The 12,446-nt window shown below is 37.7% G+C and overlaps 1 long non-coding RNA gene across 1 annotated transcript; it reads left to right on the forward strand.

Annotated features, from left to right (window-relative positions):
• The first annotated feature begins 2,302 nt into the window (after positions 1-2,302).
• LOC129347999 (uncharacterized) lies at positions 2,303-4,400 on the forward strand. The gene is made up of 2 exons (XR_008600388.1): positions 2,303-4,121; positions 4,226-4,400. It is a non-coding gene; the product is annotated as an uncharacterized LOC129347999 (long non-coding RNA).
• The last annotated feature ends 8,046 nt before the right edge of the window (positions 4,401-12,446 follow it).

Here is a 12,446-nt window from a genome sequence, read left to right on the forward strand (position 1 = left end):
AAAAAATAAAATCAGTAAGAGACAGAAACGAAAAAAGGTCCGTTTTTTTATTTTCTGGGACCGGAAATGGTCATCAGCAAGTGTGGAGCCAAACGACAACAAGATTCTCAGAAGGCGGAGCCAGAGAGCAGTGATTGGTCAGACCATAGATACTATAGAAGACAGCGCGCTAGCGGGTGTAGTCTTCTATATATCTGTGGTCGGCATATCTGGCAGCATCTCTGGCTGCTGTTGATCTTGTTTTTGGAGTAAAACACGGTAAGAAGATGTAGCGTTGTTTTGTTGTACGTTAAGTCAGCGACTTGTGAAGACTTGTGTTTTGTCGTGTTTGAGCAGTTGGTCCGGACGTGTTAGCTAGCTAAGCGGCTAAGTTAGCTAGCGGGCGAATTAACACAGGTGGCTGACTTACCACCTGAAAATCACTCCTGTAGAATGCAGGTATGTTTGTCATTATTATAAAAAGATGTTGCCTGGTGACCTGTCACAAACCCATTATACAGAGTCAGCCGAAATAATGTTTACACACATCAGGAAAAGAAAAACTTGCATAAATATTTCAATACCAAATTTATTCAAACATCACGAGATTAATAAAAGTTATCTTTGGCCTCTACAATTACAAGAGGTGCTCAAAGTGGAGGCCACTGGCTTCCAGACATTTCTGTTGTGTTGTAGACATCACTTGTTGATGCTCCATTCATGAGGGTAGCGCCATCTGTTGGGAAAACATCGTACAACAGGACACAGAGTTATCGTGATTTGATCAAACTTTGAAAGAGGAATCTATATGTATATAAGTACTTATACAAATGAAATATTTATAAAAGTTTTTCTTTTCCTGATGTGTATACATTATTTTGGCTGACTCTGAACTTAATGAGAACAAAACTGTCATTTAATAGTTGATTTGAAAGCTTCTTTAGTGAAAACCGCTTGGTGTTCTGCTTTGAAACAAACTGCTGTTGAGGTCTGTGTTTTTAGGTTTAACCCCACAGTTTCTGAATGAACTGATGGTTTGTTTTTTTTCCTGATCAATGTGGGCGTTATAATTGATGGTAACATTTACTGATCATATAATCAGCATGACAATATAACAGTATAACATTATGACCACCTGACTAATACTGTGTTGGTCCCTTTATGCTGCTAAAACTCCTCTGACCCAGTGGTTCATCAGAACCTCTGGGGATGTCCTGTGGATTCTGTGGATCCTGTGGGTTGCAGGGTGGGTCCTACCTAGACCAGGCTGATCCCGGACCATCCCACAGATGCTCAATCAGATCTGGATGTGGGGAGTGTGGAACCCAGGTGAACAGCTCAGCTCTGTCATGTTCCTCGGACCACTACCTGAGCAATTTTAGTTTGTCCTGCTGAGGGTGGCAGCTGGCATCAATGACTGCTGTTGCCATGGGGACTAGGGGGTTGTTTGTCCTGCAGTGTTTAGGTGGTGGTACATGTCAAACATCCACATGAACGTCAAGGTTTCCCAGCAGAATGTTACATTAGAACAAGATGATGGATGTTGTTCTCTTCAGCTGTCAGTAGTCAGAATGTTGTGGCTGATCGGTGGATCTGTCTGCCTTTACTCTGACATCCAGAGTTATACAAAAGTGTAGTATGTGTGCAGTGCAGAAGAGATTTACTTAATTGGATGCATTTTTTTTTTAATCTAAATGGAGAGCATTTTTTTTTATCCACCTGAATGAACACCCAATCTTTCCCTTCAAAGGATAGTTAATTGTTACTATGGCTTCCATAGTGGTCCCATCAGAGAAAATCATATCCATATACAGATTTTTATTAATTCCAGGGCTGGTTCAGTAAAGATTATAATAATAACTACATCAGATAATTCTTGGTCGCAGTTGGAATTTTGCAGACTGAGAGATGGTTGAGAAGGTTTGCAGTTCTTGTTTTAGCAATATGTTATAATAGAAGATCTTTATTGTCATTGTACATGAAATTATCTGCAAACCAGCAAAGTGCATCAGTCTGAGGTATCTAAAAATTAATAAGTAAAGAAAAATGCTTCTAAAGCCAATAATAAACAGAATATTTTGAGGGAATATTCTAAACAGGAAAGAAAAGCTCCATTCTCACTCCTCTCAGGATAAACTGTCATTAAAATTGACTTTAAATTTAGCTTCAACATGAGATAAAAACATTTACTTTCATTACTTATGTTGTCAAGTTTTAATAAAGTTCATGCTACTTTTATAAAATGATGAAAGTGAATAAATTGTATTTTTTGTGATCTGTGTTTGATTTCTGTCTTTTCTCCTGTCATCCAGATGTTCAGAGGGAGATGATGCCACATCTGGTCCAGCTGATGGAAGGTCTTGAAGTTCTCTGACTGGCCTCGACTGAAGATGGTCGTCTCACTGGATTTAAGGTTCAGATTCTCAGTAACAAACTCCACCAATGTGCCAACAGGGAAGCTTTAGGTTTATTAAATGTTGCTATGAAGGTTTCGCTGTTTTTCTTTGTGAATGCAATGAGCTCCAACTGAAACTTGAATTAGAACTTAGAAGTAAATCCTTCCATCTGAAAGGATTTAGTTGCATTAATAACCTCACAACATTCTAATTTTTATTCCAGTGTTGGCTGGAAATAGAATCTCTGTATTGATTCAGGTAAAAACTGAACTTCACAGCATGTTGGAGCAAAACAACCAGATGAAAACTGTGATGGTGTTGGATTGTCAGACCGTAATGTTGCAGCTCAAAGCAGCTTTTCTATCTCAGTTCATTCTGACATTCAGCTATGAATCAACACAGCAGATGGTGATCCATGCTGTGGAAGTCTCACATCTCCTGATTTAATGGAGCTGCTTTGCACTTTTTACACTGTTTATTCACCAACACTTTATTTAATAAAAGTCCCATCTAGTTTTTATGAGGAATGTGATGTTTTAATTTCTCTGTGAATAACTGCAGTCTAATGCAACAGCTGGAGTTGTAACATCTGTCCTGATATTGATCATGAAGTATTGATCACAATACTTATGGTTAGCAGTCATCCCTGAAGTTTTACATTAAAATCTTTACTTGTGTTGTGAACTTTGGTAAGAAGCAGAAACGTTAGCGTTGCCATGGATACATGAGTGTTAAATTCTGTCCATGTTTCCATTTTGGGAAATTCAGTCCAGTTCCAGAATGTGGAGGAATTTAGTCTCAATCACAAACAACAAATATTACCTGAAAGTTGGGTTATTGTTGTTTATCAGCACAATACAAAAAGATTAATGTTAGAAATATTCCAGTTAAGACTCTAGAATATCATGATTTATGTAAATTTACCTCAATAATATGAATGTTCAGGTTAAGCTTGTACAGTGATATTTATTATGTAAGTTTAGCTGATGAAAGTTTATGACTCTGCACTAAAATATTATTTAAATTGACATCATTATTATAATATTTAGGGTCAGACCCTACAGTATTGAGATTAAGAAATCAAATATTCTATAAAATGTAAATACACTGAACTCATTTGGATATATTTAAGTGAGACTCTACAATATTATTTGACACAAATCTATCTAAATCAAAATTTTAATAATTTTCACGCCAAACATTTACTGGACTGATTTAAATATTAAAATCACTCCTTTCTAATCCTCTGCTGTACGTTCAAACCTGAGGCCTTAAATAGAAGCACACAAGTATCTGATTGAAGGAACTTCTGCAGAGTCCTGGTTCCAGAACATGATGATAGAATTATAGACAAACTTTAACAAAAGCTGCCTGAGAGTTTACAGGTTTTTATGTTGGATTTCTTCAGTAATTTAATGAGCGTTATCAGCAATAATCAAGTGTTCATTTGATGAACTTCATTTCCTAAAACATCCAGAATTGGAGCTCATATCTTTGGCAGCTGTAAAGTTTCTGCTCCTTCAAAGTTCACAACACAATGAATGAATTCCTAAAACACTCTCAATGCTGGAGAGCGTTTGTGATGCTGAAGCAGTGACCAGTTTTTCTGTTTCTTCTCTGGAGATGCACAATGAGGGACGTCTGCAGAGACTGAAAAGAGTGTCACCACATCCTGACATGAGGAAAAAGACTTTATTGAAGACTACAATGAGAAAAACTATCAGGCAGCAGACGGCTGCATTCAAGGTGAGCTCTGAACATTTGATCTGGAACAGGAATTCAATAACGGCAGCATGAGCTTCATTTCAGTCTGTAGCTGCTGAATTCATGGATGGATCATCTGGCACTAGAGAGGAAGACCATCAAACATCCACATCAGCTGATGGAGGTCCAAGAGTCTCACCAAACAAACAACCTACAGAGTGAAGACCTCGAATCTGATTGGACGGCCTCCTATTCAGCCACGTGTGAACAAATGCCTCTAAGCTGATTTGTTTTCTAAAATAAATCTAGTTTGAGTCCTAATCTATGCCTGTGTGTTTGCTTCTTTACACCGCTGTTAACAGTTTAGGCTGTTAGATTGTTCCAGATAAGACAAGTACAAGATTCTTCAGAGCCGTTCTACCACGAGCCTGACAGGAAGAACTCCAACAGCTACTGAATGTTCCTGTGGTTCCCTCAAGGCTACAGGAGGAGCCCTACGAGGACGAGCCTGTCCACCTGATGGTGGCCAGTCGCTGCAGTTCAAAGCCAACACCGACTACGTGGACTTCTACTGGACCACACGGAGGCCTTCAAACCGGACCAACAAGTTCACCGACTCCCCGACTCGTGGGTCTGAGGACGCCGCCGAGCCTCGGTCCAGCCGGCCTCCTGTCTGTGGGTGTTTGAGTGCTGAGAGGTTTGTGGATGCATGTGAACGTGTCTGTGTTGAAACAGCAGCTTTGGACTCAGTAACGCCAGGAAAAACCAAGAGCTCCTTTATTTGTGACTTCCACTAAAAAACTGAAGAAAATAAGTTTGCCAGGGTTCTGACTGATAACAGATTATTAAATAATGAAAATAATTGTTTAAATATTCATTTAAACAATCCTTTTAGGTCTACATTTCCTTTACACTGACTTCTTGGTATATGTACAAGTATTTTGGGTGGAATATACCATTAAGCTCGATGTTCAAGGGTTCTTCTGGAAATATACCATTAAACCAACCTTTTAGGTAAACATTCCAGGATGTTATATTATTATTAAAATATTATTTTGAGCAACACACATGACGTTTTTACAATGATGGTTCTACTATGGAACCAGTTTGACATGTTCAGGTGTTCTTTGTGTGAAAACTCAGAGATTTCAGGTATCAGAAGGTGGTTTTCAACTTTCTTTATTAACTTTCTGCTTCAACTTTAAATTAAATTTCCTTCACTAACCCAGCCCTCTGGACTTCCAGTAAGCTGTGTTCCTATTGGCTGTCCAGGTGGCTGCTTGGTGTTATCAGGAACACCTGAGCAGCTCAGTGTCTTCCTGCTTTATTTAGCTGCAGTCAAACATTTCCTCTGCTTCTCTTCACCACAGAACTGGGTTTGGCTCCATTGCTCGAGTTTGTTCTTCAGGCATTGGCTTGCAGCTTCCAGCAGCAAAATCGTCTTTAATGTGTTTCTTGGTGTGTTTTTAGGGCTTTGTACTGGATAGTTGTCTTGGTAAATGTGGTTCTTTAGCCACAGTTAGCACATGGTGCTAATGTGTGCAGTGATTAGTGGATTTGATGCAGCTGAGTTGTGTCTTTATCTTGGCTGTAGTGAGTCTTGAGAAGTTTCTGGTCAGACACATTCTGTATTCTTGTTTGAGAACCAACGTTGGTTGTCCAGAAGGTAAGAGTTCCTGTCCTGATTCTCTGTTCTCAGAGGTTCTCTGGTAGGCTGCAGGAGACTTTAGCGTTTGGGTTGTGCTAGTTTGGTTTTTGTACGGTTTCATTTGGACGACTATGTTGAGGCCCCTCCATGTGGTTTAGTGAGGTTTTCTGTAACTGTTCTACAAAGCAACCTACAGCAGAAGAGACTTTGAGAGTTTTTAGGAAGTTCTGGAGACCAGACTTTAGAGCAGCAGAAACATTTGTCAGCAGTTTGAGCAGGAGAAGGTGAGCTTCAGAGTAGAAATGAGACGGAAACCTTCTTGACCCGTGTGGTGAGGTCCTGTACCAAGAGTTTGAGCAGGTTGTGAAGAGTCTGTAGTTCTTTGGTCTGAAAGCACAAGAAGAGTCGACTCATTAAAGGAGAAAACATGAGATATTGTTGGTTCTTCTGTCGCTCTGCAGTTTCCTTAGACTGAATATCAAGTTTAAATTTTAAATGATTTCCCATGTGAGCCCAAGAAGACTTCAATAATCTCCCTCCATCCCCTGGACACATTTTATTACCATGTTAAATCTTTTTTTTTTTTTTTTTTTAAATGTTTTTGAGTTTTAATCATAGTTTTAGCATAGTTTTTTTCTCTTTGCTTGTTTAGTTTTGTCATCTGTGTAAAAGGTGCTAAACAAATAAAGTTGAATTGATAAACTGAGTAACTGACTAACTCATGATTGTGACAACAGTAGTATTTTCATTGTGATTTAAGGGTTTATTAAATTTTTAAGGTTGGGGTTAAAATCTTGACAGAAAAAGAAGATTAAAGAAATAAACTACATAAGAAAAAGCAATTACATAAAAGGAAAAAAATAATACAATAAAACTTTAAAAAAATTTTATTATTAAAAAGTATTTTTTAAATGTTTATCGAAAATATTTTATCTGTAATTTTTAATATTTGTATTTTAAAGTATATAGTATATATTATAGTTAAACATTGAATACAATTAAATTATATTAAACAGACAAAATATTGAATTAGATAATTAAACAAGATACAATACATGTAAGTATGACATTAAACAAAATTTTTAAAATAAAAATATTAAAAATTACAGATAAAATATTTTCGATAATTAAACATTTAACATACAATTCAACAAGAAGACTATTAAACATTTAAAAAAATACAAAACATTAAATTAGATTATTAAACCTTTAAAAAGACAAAACATTTAATTAAAAAATTAAATGTTTAATTAGAAAATTACATCTTAAAGACAATAAAACTTCAAATAGGAATTAAACAGAAAATACAATGAAGCATTTAAAAAGGAAATTGAACATTAAAAGGTGGTAAAACGTTTAAAAAGAAAAACCATAAAGATTTAATCCAAAATTAAACATTTGAAAAAACAAACATTAAACAGACAAAACATTTCTAAATCAAATCAGACATTAGAAAAGAATAAAAGGTGAGAAAAGAGCAAAGCTGAACATTTAAAAAGAATCAAACTAAAGATAAAACATTTGCAAAGACACCAGTTAGACTTTAGAAGATCAAATTAAACAGAAGAGACAATACAACGATCAAAAAGAGCAAAAACAGATAACGGTCTTCAAGCGTTTTCTAGTCAGAAATGAAAACATCAAGTTGTTTCTTCAAACATTTACTCTTTCTATGTTCTTGGTTTGATTGTGGATAGATTTACTAAGAACTCATTTCAGAAAACTGCTTTCCAGATAAAGTCTACGAGTAGTTGAAGTCATTTATCAAACTAATGTTACCTTCTGATCTCCACAAACTTCACTGTTCAGTGAAGAGAATCAAAGTTTGTTGAGGATTTCTAAAATACCCACAGGTGAAAGTCTGAGAAGAACTCAGATGGATGGTCTAAATGTGAAATCAAGACTCATGGTCACAAGTTTTAAGGCTTCTGTTAACCAGAAAGATCAAACTAACAGAGAAGTACTGAGAAACTTTTAAAATGTCAGTCCTCAGACTGTCTGAAGGTTCAAACTAACAGAGAACTGCTCAAGAACTTCTAGGTTTTCAGTCCTCAGACTGTCTGAAGGTTCAAACTAACAGAGAACTACTGTGGGACTTAGAAAATTTCAGCCCTCAGACTGTGTGAAAGCTCAGGTCCTGAGGACTCGGGAGGTCTCGAGGCTTGGAAAGTCTTGGAACTGAGGGTTCAACCCTCCAGCACAAAGGCTGAAGTCCAACCTCCTGAGAAAAACGGTCGAGTCGAGACCCGAGTTAAAAAAAAACTTGAAAATGGCAAAAAATAGATGATAAATGCGCAAAAAAAAGAAGTTTTAGTATCTGAGCGAATAGCTCAGGGGATAAGAAGACAGACTACCAAGTGGAAGGTCGCAGGTTCAAGACCCACCACTGGCAATTTTCTTTGTTTGTCTTTGTCAGGATTTTGAGAAAACTTTATGAAGGGTCTGGTCTTGAACCAGCGACCTGCAGCTCCATAGGCAAATCCTTAACTCACTGAGCTACAGATCAGATGAAAAGGAATGATTTCGTCCTCCCTTTGGCATCGTAGTTCCTGAAGTGACCACATGGGTGGAGCCAAGGCGGAGTCTGGGTGGAGTCAGGGCGGAGAGTAGGCGGGGAGGTGGGTGGCGGCCTCCCCCCTCTACTCCCCCACCTCCCCCCACCACCCACCACACCTTCCCCCGCCCGACGAGTTCTTCGAGTCTCCACGAGTTCTTCGAGTCTCCATGGGTTTTCCGGAGTTTCTGGAGTTTCCACGAGGTCGGAGGCAGAACAAGTTGTCATGAAGAGATGTTGAAGTCGGCCAGGATGGACTGACTTTTTACAGCGACTAGAAGGACGACGACTAGAAGAGCAGGTCTTTAACCACCATCCATAAAATTCATGGCGTCGACTCCAGAGAAATGAAGGGAGGTCAACTTTTATCAACCTCCATCCAGATGTTCAACTTGATATCTTTACTTTGACATTTTTAGCACCACAAACCTTTAGGACTTTAATGGAATCCACCAGCAGATTTAGTTTTTGTTGACAAACTTTATTCTTGTCATCGTGGGACTGCAGTATTTAAAACTGTTCCTTCTATTTGACCTCATATTTATTAGTTTTAGTGGAGAAAGTTATTTTAGTTGTCGATGAGTCTCTTAAAAACCAAATAATGAATTGGATTAGTCAAGAGGTTTAAATTTCTTACTTTGTCATATTTTAAAAATGACAAAAAATCTAAAAATAAAGTGTCTTGAGACAATTTGACCTGTAATTGGTGTTATATAAATAAAATTGAATTCAAATTGTATGTATCTTGTAAAGTTGGAGTAATTCAGCCATATATGTTGGAAAACACATTTTCTTTGACCATTAATCTGTTGATTGTTTTCTCCAGTAATTCATTTCTTGTTTTGGTTTATAAAATGTCAAACCCAAATACATTCAGTTTACTGTCATAAAAACCAAAAAGATTTACATTCATGATGCAGGAATCAGGCAGTTTTTCACTTTTTATCTTAGTTTAGTCAGAAAGATAGTTGATAATGTGTGAATTGTTGCAGCATGTGAGCCGTAGAAGATTTTAATCTTTGGGGCCGAGTGTCAAAAAACATTTAGAAACCAACATCAACAAAACACTCAAAGATTTGAACATCATTTGCATGACAATGTCAAATTAAAGAACATTTATTTCCAACGTAAATGTGTGATATTCATCCTCTGGAGCTTTCTCTTCACATCGTCTTCCACCTGGACTGTTTTGGTCGGGAGCATGTGCAACAAACATTTGAAAAACTGCACTTTAACATCAATGAATGACACTGAAGTTTTATCTCTACATAAATGAGACTGAGTCTGGATGTGCTGCTCTGTCATTAACTCCTAAGTTTAGGGAAAGTTCAAACAAAAGAGGACAGTTCAGATAAGACTTGAGAATGAGCTTATTTTGAACAAACATCTCAGACTTTCTGAGTTTCAGCACCTTTAGCAAGATATTTTAACAACAAGCAACTCAAGAGATCCAGAAGTTGGCTAGAGTTAGCTTTAGCTGAGCCAAAGAACATGTGGGACGCTAACCTAGCAAACATTTCAGACTTTTCTCTGTGAATTCTGAGAAATAATTTCCTATTTAATGACAGAGCTACACATCTTAACTCAGTCTCATTAAAACAGACTCTAATTCAGTGTCATCCATCCATATTAAAGTGCAGTTACCCAAAATGTTTGTTGCATGAGCTCCAACAAAACCTGTCCAGGTAGAAGGCCACTTTGACAAACAGGAAGTGGAAGATTCCAAGCAGATTTATAGAAGGGGGAACCGGATTGTACTAAGTGTCGTCGAGTATAGAGGGGTGTTTTGTCGGTTTTTAAGGCTGATAATGATTATTAGTGAGACATTTGGAGTAGATATTCATTTGCAGTAAATGAAAGTATTTAAAATCTTGGAGTTAAACTTAGAAGAACACAAACTCTAACAGGAAACTTTGTTGATACGTTTTTGTTTCGTTTACAGATGTTAAGTTAAAGGAGTTTTATTCGTGACGTATAACCAATCAAATCACTCCAGAAGACAGAGCGACCACAGGTAGATAAAGGTTCAGAGCCAAAGTAGCGCCATTTTTAAATGTATTTATTACCGTAAATCAGTAAAAAATAAAATACTGATAATCAGTAAATCAGTCAGCCCACAATTACTACAATTCTATAATGTATGTCTCTTTCCTTTGACTTGCTATTTGTACAATATACGATGTATATTATGGCGTTTTTTCATACCAAAGGCTGTACTATGATATTTTCTAAGAGACATACTCTTTTTGCTCTGGCCCTGGGCCACTGCACTCCCCCTCTGTTGTTTTCTGGATTGTACTCAGCTGCATGCCTTCGTCCACCCGGCCTCCGTTGACTCGTCCCGCCTGCCGTCTCTGGAGCTGAAGCTGGATTGGAACAGACCAAAGTACAGCCCAATCACGATGTCAGCTGCCTCTCAAAAGGCTCCTTCATCTGGCAGGTGGAGGCACTTCTTCTGAGGGGAAGCTGAGCTGGCCCGGCAGAACTTTGGAGATGTGTTCCAGCTGTTGGTGGATGTGTGGGGAGACAGAGAGGAACCTTTGAATTGTTCAGACAGGAAAACAGGGAACCCATTGGTAATTTTAGTTTAGGGTGCTACTGCGGTGTGTTTTTGGGCTTGAAGAGGTGAACAATAAGAGTTTTTTTTTCGTATTGATTATCTTTTACTTTGTTCCTGGGTGGAATGCCCATCAATGTCAACATGAAGTTCACTTTTAGTTCTGTTTATTTATTTTTATTTTACTAACACCCATTTGCTTTTAACCCCCTCACATGTTGTGTTGTTGTAAACTTCCTCTTTCAAATAAATACTCGTCTAACCCTCTGGAAACCAGCGTTTGGACTGTTTTGGTGTCACTCCTCACTTACTTCAGACAGCCGGGACATAACAACGTTTTGTGGACCAAAGGCTATACTATGATGTTTTTTGAGTGACATGCTATACTATGACATTTTAGAGCGACATGCTATACTATGACATTTTTAGAGCGACATGCTATACTATGACGTTTTTAGAGCGACGTGCTATACTATGATGTTTTTTGGACCAAACGCTATACAATGATGTTTTTAGAGCAACATGCTATACGATGACGTTTTTAGAGCGACATGCTATACTGGGACGTTTCAAGAACGACATGCTATACGATGACGTTTTTTGGATGACATGCTATACGATGACTTTTTTTGGGTGACATGCTATACTATGACGTTTTTTGAGCGACATGCTATACTATGATGTTTTAAGAGCGACATGCTATACTGTGATGTTCTTTGGACGACATGGTAAACTGACGTTTTTTGGGCGACATGCTGTATTATGAAGTTTTTAGAGTGACATGCTGTATTATGAAGTTTTTAGAGCGACATGCTATACTCTGACATTTTTAGAGTGACATGCTATACCCTGACGTTTTTAGAGCAACGTGCTATACTATGATGTTTTTAGAGCGACATGCTATACTATGACGTTTTTAGAGCGACATGCTATACTGGGACGTTTCAAGAACGACATGCTATACTATGACGTTTTTAGAGCGACATGCTATACTATGACGTTTCAAGAACGACATGCTATATGATGACGTTTTTTGGATGACATGCTATACGATGACGTTTTTAGAGCGACATGCTATACTGGGACGTTTCAAGAATGACATGCTATACGATGACGTTTTTTGGATGACATGCTATAATATGATGTTTTAAGAGCGACATGCTATACTATGATGTTCTTTGGACGACATGGTAAACTGTGACGTTTTTTGAGCCACATGCTATACCGTGACGTTTTTTGGGCGACATGCTGTATTATGAAGTTTTTAGAGCGACATGCTGTATTATGAAGTTTTTAGAGCGACATGATAAACTATGACGTTTTTAGAGCAACATGCTATACTCTGATGTTTTTAGAGTGACATGCTATACCCTGACGTTTTTAGAGCAATGTGCTATACTATGACGTTTTTAGAGCGACATGCTATACTATGACGTTTTTAGAGCAACATGCTATACTATGACGTTTTTAGAGCGACATGCTATACTATGACATTTCAAGAGCGACATGCTATACTATGACGTTTTTAGACTAAAGGTTATACTATGATGTTTTTAGAGTGACATGCTATACTATGATATTGTGTTGAACGACATGCTATACTATGAC

Source organism: Amphiprion ocellaris, chromosome 22, assembly GCF_022539595.1.
Source record: "Amphiprion ocellaris isolate individual 3 ecotype Okinawa chromosome 22, ASM2253959v1, whole genome shotgun sequence".
Lineage (NCBI taxonomy): Eukaryota > Metazoa > Chordata > Actinopteri > Pomacentridae > Amphiprion > Amphiprion ocellaris.